A 17,237-nucleotide genomic window follows, 5' to 3' on the forward strand; every position below is an offset into this window, starting at 1 on the left:
CGCCTCGCCTTCCCGGCGGCTCCGGCCCCAGGACCCCGAGCTCCCTGGTGGGCAGGGACTCGCGTCCAGGGTTGACTTGTTGACAAGTTCACCTGCTGCGGCCCCTGGTGTGTGCTTTTTTTCTTTCCCCCGTGGCCCGTTTTTTGGCAGGGGCGGCAGAGAGCATATGGGTACCTCTTTATAACCACCAGTGCCAGGAGGCCTGAGCTTGGTCCCTCGAGGGCGAGGTGCTCAGCAGTCTCGAACTAGACGGGGCGAGAGCCCTTAAGCAACCCGGGTTCCAGGTTCCAGCAAACCCTGGCGCGCCCGTTTCCTTTGGGTGCAGCTGACTCCGCCTTTCCTGCTCCGGGGCTATTGCAGCTCCTTGCTTCCTCTAGAAACGAACATATCCTGTTGTTATGTCTGCCTTTCCCCCAAAGCGGCTGTCCATGAACCTTTCCCACTGTCTTTTTACTTGTAGTGCCCCCAAAGCACCTGAGCTTCTCTTTGGGGTCTTAAAAGTATCGCGCCCTTATACTGGCGAAGGGCATTAACTGCCTGGTTGGGGAGAGTTAGTTTGGAAAGAATCGCGTTCTCTTCTTTTAGATGGCTTTAAAAAATTAGCACAAGAAAGGGTTTTGTTCGTGAATCTTAGTGAGATCTGGTAACTGTATAAAAATTATCAAGGCCTGGAAAATATGTCACCAACTTGCTTGGGAGTGATACTGATTGTAGGAAGAAAGGCACATAAGACATTCATTGGCCATTACGGTCCTATGAAATATGACTCATCGCAAACATGTTTTTGTCCATACGTTTCAGTGAAGTCTCTTCAGAAAATCTCACTTTGGTTTCTGTGACCCTCTGGTTTGAATCTGAGATCTGAACTGTTTTGGGGTTAGGGAGTGAAATAAATGCTTAGTTTGAAATCTAGGCTCCCGATGCAATTTCATACCCGCTATTTAAAACACACACACTCTCTAAAACTGCTGTTAAGTTTTTAAACCAAAGATATCTTTTTAGATTTCAGTCTTTATTTTTGAAACACGCTTTGTAGAGAATACCATAGGGACAAAATCAATTTATAATCCTTAATAGCTCAAATATCACTCTGGTTTTATACTAATACTGTACATACATCTTAATTGCAAGAGATGTTGCTTTCTAATTGTTTCTGTTTGTATTACAAAGGGAAGTAATTGTACTGTTTATAAAGATGAACCTTTAGAAAACGTAACAGTTAAGCTACAGAGGACTATTTGTGGAGAGACCTGATGTTAAAAAAACCTTAACCCTGTGTCCTCCACCAGTGGATCATTGAGTGCTGAAGACACTGGGTGGTAATTGCCTGGATGGTTTATTTTGTAATTATTTTCCCCCATTTGGAACTCCTAAGTAACTATCTAACCGCTTTCTCTATGCATGTTTACCGCAGTGTGTATCTCCACATCAACCTCACGAAAAGTATAGAAAATTTTGTTACTCAGAGCCTTCAAAATAACTACATTTTCAAGGCATTTGACTAAATAGTACATTTTTTTCAGATGCAAGCAGCATTAGCGGTATGGAGGTCTGGCAACTATGCCATAACATAGAAGGATAAACCTGTGTTTAGTATGAACTTTTTAGATTGCAGAAACCTCATACAAGAGAGAGTGAGGAAGTTGACAGACCACAAGGGTCAGGAAGAATTTTTCCTCTTAGTTGGTTGAGCCTCAGGGTAGGTGGCCATGTTTCTAATCAGCATGCTGGTCACTAGTGTCCTTTTTTTCCATCTGCATTATCAGATTTATGGGAACCATTAATAAGGATGCTATATGCATGTTTTTGTCCATGAGGCAACATAGATCACTAACGAACCTTATCCCCCAACACTACCACCATTCACAATCTGCCTCAGCAGAGCCTTAAACTAAAAAAACTTTCCCCCTGCTTTTTTCTTGATTCCCAAGCTGATGCATTTCATATCACAATCATATCTAGCACTCTGAGGGAGTACAGAGGACACATGGGCTTTGGATCCTGATGGAGCAAGATCAGAATCCCTATGGTAACACCTAACTAGCCGTGTGACCTTGACCAAGTTACATAAGTCACCATTTCCTTATCTACAGAACAGGAATATCCACCTTTTTAGGGGCAGGGTGGAGATTAGAGATAATGTATATAACATGCTTTGCACACTTTTAAATAAGACTCACTCAGTAGTAATAAATTATTATTTCACATGCTAAATGTATGCTATCCCTATCTAAAAAGAATGGTGCTGGTTTACCTGTGATAGGAAGTATATTTCAATTTGGCTTTGAGTAATTCAAGTAATTTTATACCAATACTAAGACCCTGGGCTTTATGGAAAACACTCTCTGAAGTTGGGGGGTGTAATCAGAAACCAAGCAAATCTAATTTGTTCCAGTGGGGATAGATCTTCCAAGCCCCTGCCACTCAAACGTGGTCCATGGACCCGTAACATGTGGCCTCCCCTGGGAGCTTATTAGAAATGCAAAATTTTAGCTTGCCTGCTACTCTCTTCCAGACCCACTGAATTCAAATCTGCATTTTAACAAGATCCCCATGTGTATGTTAACATTTGAGAAGCACTGCTGTAACCTGTTATTTCTCAAACTTTAGTATCCCAGAGAATCATTTGGGGGCTTGTTGTCGTAAATGTGGATTCCCAGTCAAGCTTCCCTCATCTGCTGTTAAACAACATCTCGGGTAGCTCTGATCCCTAGGGTCCCCCACTGCTGTGAAACTGTCCAGCACACTGCTCTCAAATGAGCCTCTGTCCTCTTCCTTCACAAAGCACTTTGGCAACTGTGATCTTATATGATATTCAACCCCCTTTTAGGTAAATAGATATAATCATCTCCCTCTGTCTGATAAGGACTGCAGGCATGATTTGCCATGGATAGATGCATATGGTAGAACTGCCTTGGAGCCTCTAAAAATCCTAGCTGACCACACTTTTACTATTCTAGCAATTTACTATTTTGTGTTCTAGCATCAAATTAACATAGTTTTTGTTTTTTGGCCTGTAAGTAATTTTCACAAATAACTAATGAATCTCTCCAGGACAGGGAAGACTCCATGTGATAGGGCATTTTATACCTGTTTTTATGACAAAGCCTGCCTACTAGGTGACTGTAGGCCAGTTACTTAAGATAACTTCTTCATGAAATGAATATAAATCATTATGTCAACTTGGCAGTATTGTGAGGATACTCAGTAATATGAGTGAAGCATACACCCCAGTGTCTGAGAAGTGGCAGTTCCTCAATTAGTGGTAACTACTTGTTCCAGTGTAAACCTAGTGAGCTAGAATGAGTTCATGAAAAGGTGGGGAAATGATAGCCTGCATCATTCATGATGGAAATCATCTGTCTGTCTTGCTAAGTCAGATGACATCATCCATCAGGGCCTTTGACAAAATCAGATAAGTGGGATGACTTAGTATTGAACAAGCATTGGTTGTATATGTGCCATGAGCTACGCACTGTGCTAAATGCTCAGAATCCCAAGACTCAGACCCGATCATGCTATGGAGGAGCCTACAGCTCAGTAAAAGAGAGAGAGAAGAGGAGTCAACTAACCAGCTGTCTTTCAGGGAAAGCAGGGAGGAAATAGAGGCACAGTCGTTAATGCAGTCCAGGAGAGAGAGCAGAGAAAACCTGAGATGCTTCATGGAGGAGATTGCCCTTAAGTTGAGCCTTAAACAACCAGTAGGAATTCGGCAGGTAAATAAGGGTTGGGAGTGGGGAGAAAGAGTGTTCCCCACTCCCAACCATGTGTACGTGTGTACAAAAGTCAACAAAGCAAGGGAGAGAATACCAATACAAATAGTCCTCATGTTTGGAGCCTGGTGTCTGTGTGTGTCCATTACTAGCTGAGTGGCCATGGACTAGTTTGATCATCTGTGATTCCGGAAGATTAGATGCACTAATCATTGTAAGCACAGGACTGATTCCAATTATTTGTTGCATGGTTGTGGAGGTGGTGGAGGTATTAGTAGAAAATAGGGAACTAATATTAAAAAGTCGTTAGAATTAGAGAACATTGCAGGGTTCAATTTTAGAATACATTTAGCAGAAAATACATAAATTAAGAGAGGTTGACTGAATGCAATATAGTTCTGTGGAGTGGAAAATATGAGGTGTATGTGTTCGGTGATGGACCACTGAATACATAGATAGTAGTCATTGTTAATTTTAAGAGTCTAGATTGGAAACTAGAAAGGTCCTCTGGTTCTAGGTAGTGAAAGTGTTTGTATAAGAAGTGACTCTTAAGTATTGCAACAATGTTCCAAGAGTATACATATTGAAATCCATCTCTTACCATCATCATGATCACACTCACTCCCACATCTCTATTCCCACAACAGGGCATAGACATCAATGTCTGAAACCTAATAGTACCTAGGGGAAAATCCAGCCTTCTCTGTGATGTTTCCAGGGTAGAGCATTCTAAGCCAGAGACCAAGAAACTGATTTTTATAAATAGTGCCCCTCTCCTTAGTCGTAGGAACCCTGACAACCATCAAGGAAAAAGTCAATCAGTAATTGCAGGTTTTGTTGTGCACAGTAGCACCATATTGGCAATGGATTTGGGACTAACCCAGCACCTAAGCCTGTGATTAGGGGAGATTGTTTTTATTGAAACATAGCCCCATTAATCAACCTCCTTTCATCCAAGAGTAGAGCAGAACGAGTTAAAAAAAGAGCTCAGAAATCAAAAGTAAACTTGTGTTTACCAGTTGCTGACTTTGGGTAAATTACTTCATCCTTCTAAACTTTGTTTCTCACTTGCGAAATGGGTTGATATCACCTTCATAATGTGTGGCGATGACATAACGATGTTAAGTACTTCACACATGTAAAGTGCTTGGTAAGTGATGGCACATAATTATTACCCCTTGCCCAGCATGTATTTACTGAATGACTACTGTGCTCCAGGGGCCATGCTTAAGGCAAAGATGAACTTGAGGGTCCCTATACTCATGAGACCTACAGTCTGGTGCAGGAGATACAGATGTAATTAGCTCTTTGAAGGACAGTACAGGAGTGCTGTGGCACCACCAGTATGGAGCAGTTAATTCTTCAGTGGGGAGGACTGGAGTGCAAGACCCCTGGGGAGAGGGATAAAGAAGAGATGTTGAGTTGGTAAGACTTCACTGAAGAGGCAACATTTGCGAAGGGTCTTGATGTAAGTTCTAAGTTAGTCAATCAGACAAAGGAGGGAAGGGCATTCCAAGTGGAAAGAATCATCTCAAGGCCTTGAAGTGCATAGTGTATTCAGGAAAGCACAAGTGTTCTGACATGCGCAGAGGGAATAGTTATGTTGGAGGGTGGGGAGGGGATCCAGGATGTGAAGGGGCTTGTGTTTTTTCCAAAAATGTTTGGAATTTCTCTAGTGGCAAGAGAAAGCAGTTAAAACATTTTAAGTGGGTGAGTGGAATAATTAGATTTGCATCACATAGTGATAGGTCGGGCAGTGTTGTAAAGATTGGAATGGACAAGCACATGGATAGTGTTGCCTCTTAAGGCCTAGGTTGTCGTAGCTATGAAGATAGAAAAGATAAGATGCATTTAATCGCTTTTTAAGAGGTAGAATGGAGATAACCTGGAGACTGGCTGCAAAAGATGAAAGAGGCTGGGTGTGGTGGCTTATGTCTGTAATCCTAGCACTTTGGGAGGCCAAGGCAAGAGGATCGCTTGAACTCAAGTGTTTGAGACCAGCCTGGGCAACATAGTGAGACCTCATCTCTATCAAAAATTTAAAAAATTAGTTGGGTGTGGTGGTGTGTGCCTATAGTTCCAGTTACTTGGTAGGCTAAGTAAGAGGATCGCTTGAGCTCAGCAGGTCAAGGCTGCAGTGAGCCATGATTGTGCCACTGCACTCCGGCCTGGGCAACAGAGCAAGACCCTGCCAAAAGAAAAGAAAAAGTAAAAGAAGAGAGGTCTTCACCTTAGGCCATTCAGTAGATTTAGTGCTGATAATTAACATAGGGACTACAGAAAGAAGAATAATTTGGGAGTACAGATGGAAAGTGAGGAGTTTAGTTTTAGATTTGCTGAATTTGAAGTGCCTATGGAACAATCCAGGTAAAGATGACCATCTGGAGGTGGAAATGTGGATCTGGTGCCCTGGAGAAGTGTGTGATTTTGGAAGTTGTTGGCATACAGCTGGCAGTTGAAGCCATGGAAGTGGTCTCACCTAATGAGAAATCACCTAATGAGAGCAAATAAAGTTCCAAGCTTGGAACCTTACAGATACTGATATTTGAGATGCAGGCACAGAGGAAAAGCAGCCAGCAAAGAAAATTGAAAAGGTAGAAAACTATGGAGAATATTTCCTGAAAAGTAGTGGAAGAGGAGCATTTCAAGAAAGGAAGAGAACATGGTCAAAGGTCACGAGAAATGAGGACTTGAGTGGGGCCCATAGTGAAAGATGTTCTCTGGGCTGGTGGAGAAAGGAACCAGACAGCATGGGCTTAGAACTCTTGACTGTGAAGAGAAGGAAGAAGATGGGAACTGAGAAAGAGGTTGAAGAATGAGGCCTGAGGGTAGAAATCAAGGGAGGTTGATTAACTTGAAAGAGAAGAGACAATAGGTGGACTAAGGTGGGCAGGGGCAAGGGTGTAGGAGCTGTCCTTCCTGGGGAGAAGGAAGTGAACAGCAGATTATGGTCATGGTTCTGGATAGCTCCAAAGAAGTGAGGAGGGGTACACCGAGAGTGGAAACTGTGACAGAAGGTGCCCAACCGTGATGCCAAGGCCATGGTTCCCCAGAGTGCATGGAGAGGGAGACTGCCTATCACCACCCTGCAGGGTTTTCTTCCACCCACTGCTCCCTGAAGGCCAAGAACTAAGTGTCCTGGTGCCTAATGCTGTTGACTCAGTATTGCCATATGCAGCATTGGCATCATTGTGAAGTATGTAAACATTGTGTTGTGTTTGTGCTAAGCCACTCCCCACTTTCTGCTTCCTGTTTCTCTCTTCTCTGCACTCCTAACCTGGAGCTCAGTGCCTTCGTGCAACTTTCTGGGTTTTCTACCTGGGCCTGCCCTAGAGGGTACATGCCCAATATCGCTGTCTTTCCTGGCCCCCATCAAAATAATCAGTCTTGTGCTTTGTAAGCTCTGGGCTTTGCTGCTGTTTATTTCCTGAGAAAGTAGAGAGAACCTGAAAAAGGGATCTTTATTCTCAAATAACACCAACTAGATGGCGCGGTAGAGGCAAGCATGGTGCTGTTAGTTGGGCGTACATGAACAAATAGTGCTTTCTTCTGCTGCCTGTTTCCCTTTGCTGTTGACCTCTGAGATCCTTTTTTTGCTCCTCCCTTCTCCTGCCTGGACTGCCTGCATTCCCTGCTCCTAAGCTAGCCCCAACTTCAAACATGATTTACCTGCCACAGCTTAACCAACGAAAGTTCTGGAATATGTCCCATTTCCAGAGAAAGGAGCTGTGGTGGTTTGTTTACAGGACCTGTGCACAGCATACACATTTTATAAACCACATGTTGGTGTCTGCATATTTCAGTCATTTAAGTCTAATGAGACAAGGTTTACTCTGTGACTTGGGAAATTCCCCCAAATTTCCCTCAGTTCCCTCAAAGAAAAGAGGAGGTTGGACTAAATGATCTGTAAATTCTTTCCTCACTCTCAGCCAGGAGATTCTATGGAGTCATAACAAATTGCTTGATCACATCTTTTGGAGGCTTCCAATTATGAATTTAATTTTAAAGGAAGAGAACCTTGTAAACATTAGCATCTCCCTAATTATTCTGATGGCTGACATCATGCTTATGTGCAGTTTCATGTAATTATAGTCCCCCATTCATACTCTTGTTCTTTCTTCACACTGGTGTTATTAACCATTCATACCTTTCTGTGTACATATGAATTAAAGTCATCCCTCCATATACACAGGGGATTAGTTCTAGGACCACCCTCAGCTACCAAAATCCACACATATTCAAGTCCTGCAGAGCCCTGCAGAACCCATGTATGTATATGAAAAGTTGACTCTCCGTATACACAGGTTTCTTATGCTAGGTTTCTCTCTTTATATTTAATTATAAGCAAAAAAAACCTTTATATTTAATATAATTAAATATAAAAATATGATTATAAAAAATATAGAAAATATATTTTCTATTTGCCATTGGTTGAAAAAAATTGGTGTATAGGTGGACCCAAGCAATCCAAACCCATTTTCTTTAGGGGTCAGCTGTATATATTTCTTATTTATAAATGTATGTATACATTTTACATTTGTAGATACATATTGTGTATGTTACATCATATAGTCCTTATACTTTTACTTCTGATGGTCTTATAGTAGCCCATCCACTTCACTTACTATTCACATGAATCCAATTTGAAAAAAATAGTACGTTGTGCACACAGATTTGGACCTTTTTAAACTTGTAAAAATATGGAGTACAGTCATTTTTAGGTTACTTCAAAAGAAGATATATATGATTTTATTTTTGCAATGACATCTCTGACAGAATGTCAGAGATTCTGGGCAGAAATAACTGTTTAAGGGTATTTGTAACTAGTACAGAGTATTGGTGACCTAAGTTACGGAATTAATTTCTAGCTCTTTTTTGATTTGCTTGATGTCTTAAACTGAGGCTCTCCAACAAAAATATAACAGCGACCACATATGTAATTTAAAACATTCTACCAATAGTAAAATATTTTTAGCTTAAAAACTAAAAAGAAATAAGCTGGGGGCTGTGGTGTGTGCCATGCTTATAATTCCAGCTAGTCAGGAGGCTGAGGTGGAAGGATTGTTTGAGCCTAGGGGTTCAAGACCAGCCTGAGCAACACAGTAAGACCCTGTCTCAAAACAAAAACTAAAAAGAAACAGCTTAAATTAAATTGATAATTTATTTGCTCTAACCCAAAATATTCAAAATATTGTTTCAACATAAAATATTAAAAAGTAATATATAAATAAGCAAAAAATATAATTAAATATAAAGCAGAATGTATAATAGACATATAAATGTAGTTATTTAAAATTTGAATATATATAATATATCAACATGAAATAATAATTTATATAACTATAAATATAGATTTATTAATGAGACATTTTAATTTTTTGTTACTAAGTCTTCAAAATCCAGTGTGAATTTTACATTTAGAGCACATCTGAATTCATACCAGCCATATCTCAAGTGCTCATATTACATGTGACTAGTGTCTGCTATATTGGACTGCATAGTCTTAGATGATAAAGTTAATTTATCTCAGGTTATTCTTCCATAAAAAGAAAATTTAAGTTGGTGCCATTCTTTAAAGTAAGATTTGTAAGAGCCTTCCAAGTTTTGTAATTTGATCCCAATAAAATATAAGGATAACACTTAGACCTATCATTTAATAATGTTCTGTGCTGACATTGAAGGGTGTAGTTTTCCTTTATAGAACTTGACCGAGACTTTTACCTGATTAGGGTGCTCCTTCATTCTTCACCTTCTGAAGTTAAACTTTTAAAGAAAACGCCACCATAAATACAGAGTAAAATCTGTATGTGAAATTTGATTTGATATTTGAAAGTTATATAAACCAAACTAAATAAAATCAAAGGTGAATATAATTTATACTGCGAATTTTAAAAGTTACTATTTTTCTTTAGCAGAGGCAACCCATTTGTTCTGTTTCTAGTGTTGTTTTACATTATATATTTTTATCTTTCTGGATTTCTTTTAGGTTTGTTGTTTGCAAATACCAACCTCTTTGTTATTACTGCCGTGATTTTTGGTGTAGCACAAAATTCACCATTGATCATCCTTTGAAAGGAGGGCTTTAGGCAAAAGAAAGAGGAGCAAGACCTAGACCACACCTTTTATGAGCAGTTTGAGTTTTCTGGTTTGTTTTTAGTTTGTTTTACATGGATATAATATTTAAAAAATTTTAAATAACATTAATGCTGAAGATGATGACATTTTAGAAAGTAGCTTGGCAATTTTGTTTGTTTGTTTCTGTTATATTTGATATTTTCCTTTCAGAAATGTCTCTTGGAATAGATGAAGAGACAGAGGAGAGCACCAAATTGTTAACTGGCTGATTAGTGTTTCATTCCCAGCATTCCTCTATTTGAACTTGACCTTTAACCTGATCTTGGACAAGTCATCTCTATTTTTAGAACCCCAATTTTTTCATCATTGAAAAGGATGTTGTGTTCATTATCTCTAAGCTTTATCTTAGGTATACATGTCTCTGAAAGTAATTTAAATTAGTTTTATTATTTTTGTGACATGGGGCATCCTAGATGGCCACTAGCCTAGTCTACTGTTTTACAGATGAGCAAAGTGAAGCCAGATCACTGAAGTGATGACTAAGTGCGTGACATGGTCATGGATTTACCAGCTTTTATTTATATCCAGAAGCATATTGAGAAACCTTCAAAATACATACTTTAGGAAAATGATTTTAATAGTTTTAGGGAGTCGTCAAACTTAATCATTGTATATAACTTAATCATTGTGTATAACACCTGAGTTGTTTTGAAATGTAAATAAAACAATCATTTAAAAATATCTGGGTGGGCACAGTGGCTCACGCCTGTAATCCTGGCACTTTGGAAGTCCAAGGCTGGTGGATCGCTTGAGCTCAGGAGTTTGAGACTAGCCTTGGCTGGTATTTTGCTAAAAATAAAAAAATTAGCTGGACGTATTGGCAAATCCCTGTAGTCCCAGCTACTGAAGAGGCTGAGGTTGGGGGGATCACTTGAGTCCAGGAGGTCAAGGCTGCAGTGAGCTGTAATGGCACAATTGCACTCCAGCCTGGGCAACTGAGCAAGATCCTGTCTCAAAATTTAAAAAATGTTTTCTTTAATAAAAGAAAATATCCTAAGACTTTAGTTCATTAACAGAAAATACAGATTTTAAGAGTGACTTGCATCTGTCGGGTTAAAATAAAAACTCAGCTTTTAGCTACCTTGAATAAGATCAGAATTCTGTTTTCCTCTTGGTAATATTTGCTGACTCACAAAATTAAAACATGATCCCGTTTCACATTTATTTGTGAATTTATGAAATGTCACAAATCATTGCAGGAGGCGCAAAACTGGAAACAGAAGCCATTTAAAGTTGTGTAGTCACTCAGTCGCCCAGGCTGGAGTGCAGTGAGGGGGTCAGAGCTCACTGCAGCCTTGTGTGCAGTTGTGTGGAATGCTCAGGTAATTGTGACCACATCAAAATCCGAAAGGACAAGCTGTATGGTATCTGAGAGGCAGGAAAAACATCCATAAAAACTCATCAAATCATGTTACTTTAATTAATACTTAGCTTTTGAAAAGATGGAAGGCTAATTCAACTTCCCCTCCTCCACGGGAATCCCCATTTCTCAACCACTTGAGAACAGGATTTGATGAATCAAGATTTTAAAAATAATAATTAATATGGTTAATTATGCCTGGAGGAATTGTTCCAGTTTTTTTTCACTGCTTCTACTGAAACTGTTTTAATATTTATATTCAAATACACTTCTCTCCATAAGAAATTATAAAAATCATTATTGACATAAGAGGAAGTGACTAGAGACAAACATCTAGGAGAAATGATGAAAACATACTTTGCCCAAAAGAAATGTACAGACATCTAATTATTTTTACCTTAGCACCTAAAACCTCTGACAAATCAGCATTTGCTCTGGTCATCAGGCAAGTGTAGGACCCCATGTGGGAGTCCTGGCTCTGAAGACGATTGGCCCTGTTCCTCCCTGGATCACAAGTCCCATTTCAGAAGGAGGGAGCTTTATTCACTTCTTTCTCATCTCTTTCTAGGCTCTGAATTATATGACTTCTGTTTGTTCTGAAGTTACACACCAGAGAAATAAACCCAAATACCTGTGTCACTTCAGATCATTTGAAAAGAAATAGTCTAATAAACTGAGTAGGAGGAACACATTTCCACTCCTCTGAAGAAAAGTTCAATACATTTGAGTTTTATAAAATTATTGCGTGATGTGTAAGTTTTAGTGTATGGAAAACAAAATATTGAAGCCCGGTCACATTTCCAGACGAAACTGATCTCTGAAATAACAGGAAAATGGAATGAGGAAGAAGTTACGTAAATTAGTACCGTGCAATTGGAAGCTAAATCTGAGAGACATGTCACCAACTTCCAATATTTGTGATGGATAGTCCAAAAACTAACTGCCTAACAAAGACAGGACAAAAAAAGGTGCCCACCGAGTGTGAAATAAACAGCATTGAGTGTCTACCCTCCAGTGGCTAGAGTATATCTAAATGCTGAAAGTGGCACATGGTGCTTCAGAGGTTGGCCCCTCTGTTTCCCCTGTTGCCTGTCTTTAAATTATAATGCACAACTACTTACAGTTGGTTACACACATCACTGGCAGGTCTGCTATGGAAGAATTTGTTCACTGCATTCCCTCTACCTACAGTAAAACCACTTCCCTCCCCACCACACTTCCAGCCTTTGCCTCTCTAGCAACGACTAATTCTTAGAGACAGCCCAGAGGCTGTGTGGGAAGCCAGCTCTGTGCCTCTGCTCTGTGTCCCTCAAACCCTGGCCCTTTCCTCTGCCATGGCATTTGTGCCCCATCACAGGCAGCATGTAGCATCTTCTGATGGCAGATTCTTTTTTTTTTTTTCAGTTATATACAAATAGCCACAAAAGTCTGGGGCACATAGTGATGTATAATTTTACAGAAGTTTGATATTAAAGAATTACTCTGCATTTTATCAAATACAAGAAACTATTGGTCAGGAGGTCTTACCATTTATATTCCATGAAGAAAGAAAAATGACTGCCTGACAGTTGACAAGGTAGTGACTGTAACCCAGGAGTGATGGAATGTGAACAGATTTGTACCTTAGATTCTATGGCATGTGGTGCTGTGAAGCTGGTGTTTAGGAATGAGTGATTTCACCATGGGATGTTTCTAATATACCACTTTGCACCCACATCATTGCAAGACCCCGTTCTGTTCTGAAAAGTTTGTTTATTTTCTTTCAAGAGGTTGAGGGAGTGGTGGACATCTTACTCTGTCACCCAAGCTGGCATGCAGTGGCATAATCTCAGCTCAATGCAACTTCCACCTTCCTGGCTCAAGCAATCCTCCCACCTCAGCCTCCTGAATAGCTGGGACTACAGGTGGCACCACCACGCCCAGCTAATTTTTTGTATTTTTGGTAGAGACAGGGTTTCATCATATTGCCCAGGCTGGTGTCAAACTTCTAAGCTCAAGCAATCCACCTGCCTTGGCCTTTCAAAGTGCTGGAATTCTAAGCATGAGCCACTATTCCTGGCCTGAAAAAAGCATGTTTCTTATGAGGGAAAAAATGGCACCCTACTTCCCAAATAACTGAAGAACTCTTAAGGTAATGACAATTTTTATCTAGAAAATAGAAATGTTGAATAAATTAAAGAGGAAAATGACAAATTTGGCATTGGCTCAGATATGCAATTCAAGAGATTCCACCATATGCTCAGTACAGACACAAGTAAAAGGGATTCTGGACTCAGTTTCAGCTGGTACTCCAACCAGCAGAAAAGTTACCCACTGAATGGAAGAGAGAAATTCTACCACTAAAGTTGTAAAGTAATTAATTTGATACATGAATCTTTGCATAGGTAAAATGACGTGCTTAGGAAACATGATACAAGAGGAAGCCAGTTCCGTATTAAAAAGAGATAGTTGAGCTAATAAACTGACAAGGAGGCACACATTTCTGCTTCTCTGAAGAAAAGTTAACTACATTTGAGTTTTACCAAGTTACTGCCTGATGTGTTTTAGTGTATGAAAGAACAAGATATTGAAAACTGGTCAAATTTTGTGGGTAGAGAATACCAATATAGTGGAATGACTACTGATCTTAGCTTTACTCTAAACAAAGATTGGCTTAAGAATTTTAGATTCTTTGCATAATTCAAAAGTAATCAGAAGTGCCATCAGCTAACTTCACTGCCTTGAAGAAATGCATAGAAAAAGAGTTTTAGGTCAGAACAAGCTTTCATTGCATCTGAAGCCAGCTTATATGGAATGAAAATATCTTCCCAGATTATATTTCCAAGGAGAAGAATCTAGTATCTGGGTTCAAGGTAGCTAGGGAAAAACACTCCTGTCTACTTTGTAGCAATGAATCAAACTCTGTACTTACAACCTGGCTTGTTTTAGCATTCTGTATACCTTTGGGTGTTAGGAGAAAACTTCTATGCACGTCTTATTCATGACCAAGCTGTCCAGTTTGTTCAAAATGGCTTGTTTTGTTTTTTTCTTTTTTCTTTTCTTTTTTGATACAGGATCTCACTCTGTCACCCAGGCTGGAGCTCAGTAGCTCCATCATGGCTCTCTGCAGCCTTGACCTCCCGGACTCGATTGATCCTCCCATGTCAGCCTCCTGAGTAGCTGGGATTGTAGGCGTGTGCCACCGCATCTAGCTAATTTCTTCTTATTATTATTTTTTTGTAGAGACAGGGTTTGCCATGTTCACAAGGCTGGTCTCAAACTCCTGGGCTCAAGCGATCCACTTGCCTTGGCCTCCCAAAGTGCTGGAATCACAGGCTTGAGGCATCACATCCAGCCTAAAATGGTTATTAAATGGCTCTAGCAAGTAATGACAAGTGGGACGATTGCTGTAGTCTTTTGCCCATCTACATGGGAGAATAAAATTGAGGACTCAGCACAGCAAGCATATATAAAAAGGAAAGGCCAGGCACGGTGGCTTATGCCTGTAATCCCAGCATTTTGGAAGGCCAAGGCGGGTGGATCACAAGGTCGGGAGATCGAGACCATCCTGGCTCACATGGTGAAACCCCATCTCTACTAAAAATACAAAAACTTAGCCAGGCGTTGTGGCAAATACCCATAGTCCCAGGTACTTGGGAGGCTGAGGCAGGAGAATCACTTGAACCCAGGAGGCAGAGGTTACAGTGAGCCGAGATCGTGCCACTGCACGCCGGCCTGAATGACAGAGTGAGACTACGTCTCAAAGAAAAAAAAAAGGAAAAAACAAGCATAGTTATTGTACAGGAGCATAGAATCCCAACATAAAACCTGAACAAAGTATCCTTCCCCCCTGTTCTCTCAATTCTTCCCACAGAGCAAAGTGGTTTCTCAGTCAAATGGATGTGGCTGAGAACAACTATGGTTTTAATGGCTGGCTTTGGACCATGAGGTGAATATATTGCAACCCCATCAAGGTGCAGTCTAGGAAAATCTAAAGGGATTGGGTTGGTAGTCTTAGTGTCACCTAAGAAGAAGGTGCTGACCTCAGCAGCAGTTCCACTTCTGAGCAGGAAGATGCCTTTCCTTTCCCTTTATTTCTGCCTTAGACACAGAGTCTGCTCCTCACCAACTCATTCCCACACTCCCCGGGTTATTATATCAAAATTAGAAACTTGCTTTTCATTGATCTGTTAATCCTTGGGCCTCGGCTTCTTTGAGCAGATCTTAATTATTGGTGCAACTGCTTTGTCTTCTTTGAGGAAACAGTTTAACTGTGAAAAACATTCATGCAATCAAGTTGTGCTGACTGTGATAATATCTTGGCACTCGCAGTCCATAAGCATCTTGTTACTTGCCTTTCTTTGCTTATCTGCCAAGGTAAGATGACCACAAGCAGATCTTTAGGACATCTTTTCTGTGTCCTTAAAAAGCTGGAGATGTGTCACCATTCATTTTGGGTTTGTTTCATAAGTGCCTTGTGGCAGAAGTGGAGAAATTGCTTCCATTGCAGAATCATGAAGTATTAGCTAATCATAGACTTTATTCCATTTTGCAGGGAAAACAGTTTTACAGCAGAATTTCCAAATTTGGGGATTCATTAAGGGGACATTGTTATATGTCCCTTGCAAATGTCAAGGCTCTCCTGATTCTGGAAATTGTATATCTGTCTTTACTGCTAAACTTGCACTGTTCAATGTGGTATCCACTAACCCCATGTGGCTCTTGAGTACTTAATATGGCTAGTGTGAATTGAGATTTCCTGAAACTATAAGATACTATATTTTAAACTTGGTAAAAAAAATTAATGTAAAATCTATCACTCATTTTTATATTGATTATATGTTGAAATAATAGTTCAGATATATTGGTTAAAATATATAAACATTAATTTCACTGTTTTTAAATTTTCTTTACATGGCTATTAGAACATTTAAACTCATAGTATATTTCCTCTTTTTTGTTATTATTATACTTTAAATTCTAGGGTACATGTGCACAACATGCAGGCTCGTTACATAAGTATACATGTGCCATGCTGGTCCGCTGCACCCATCAATGCCTCATTTACATTAGGTATTTCTCCCAGTCCTATCCCTCCCCCTGCCTACCACTCCACAACAGGCCCCACTGTGTAATGTTTCTACCCGGTGACCAAGTGTTCTCATTGTTCAGTTCCCACCTATGAATGAGAACATGTGGTGTTTGGTTTTCTGTCCTTGTGATGGTTTGCTCAGAATGATGGTTTCCAGCTTCATCCAAGTCCTTGCAAAGGACATAAACTCATCCTTTTTTATGGCTGCATAGTATTCCATGGTATATATGTGCCACATTTTCTTAATCCACTCTATCATTGATGGACATTTGGGTTGGTTCCAAGTCTTTGCTATTGTGAATAGTGCCTCACTAAATATACGTGTGCATGTGTTTTTATAGTAGCATGATTTATAATCCTTTGGGTATATACCCAGTAATGGGATCACTGGGTCAAATGGTATTTCTAGCTCTAGATCCTTGAGGAATCACCACACTGTCTTCCACAATGGTTGAACTAGTTTACAGTCCCACCAACAGTGCAAATGCATTCCTGTTTCTCCACATCCTCTTCACCATCTATTGTTTCCTGACTTTTTAATGATTGCCATTCTAACTGGTGTGAGATGGTATCTCATTGTGGTTTTGATTTGCATTTCTTTGATGAACAATAATGATGAGCATTTTTTCATGTGTCTGTTGACCGCATAAATGTCTTCTTTTGAGAAGTATCTGTTCATGTCCTTTGCCCACTTTTTGATGGGGTTGTTTGTTTTTTTCTTGTAAATTTGTTTAAGTTCTTTGTAGATTCTGGATATTAGCCCTTTGTCAGATGGTTAGATTACAAAAATTATGTCCCATTCTGTAGGTTGACTGTTCACTCTGATGGTAGTTTCTTTTGCTGTGCAGAAGCTCTTTAGTTTAATTAGATCCCATTTGTCTATTTTGGCTTTTGTTACCATTGCTTTTGGTGTTCTAGTCATGAAGTCCTTGCCCATGCCTATGTCCTGAATGGTATT

The 17,237-nt window shown here is 39.9% G+C and overlaps 1 protein-coding gene across 3 annotated transcripts in view; it reads left to right on the plus strand.

Annotated features, from left to right (window-relative positions):
- Positions 1-17,237, plus strand: part of ICA1 (islet cell autoantigen 1, 69kDa) — a 156,837-nt gene that overhangs the window by 947 nt on the left and 138,653 nt on the right. The window lies entirely within an intron of this gene.

The sequence above is a fragment of the Colobus angolensis genome, unplaced genomic scaffold (genome assembly GCF_000951035.1).
Source record: "Colobus angolensis palliatus isolate OR3802 unplaced genomic scaffold, Cang.pa_1.0 Scaffold104, whole genome shotgun sequence".
NCBI classification, from domain to species: domain Eukaryota; kingdom Metazoa; phylum Chordata; class Mammalia; order Primates; family Cercopithecidae; genus Colobus; species Colobus angolensis.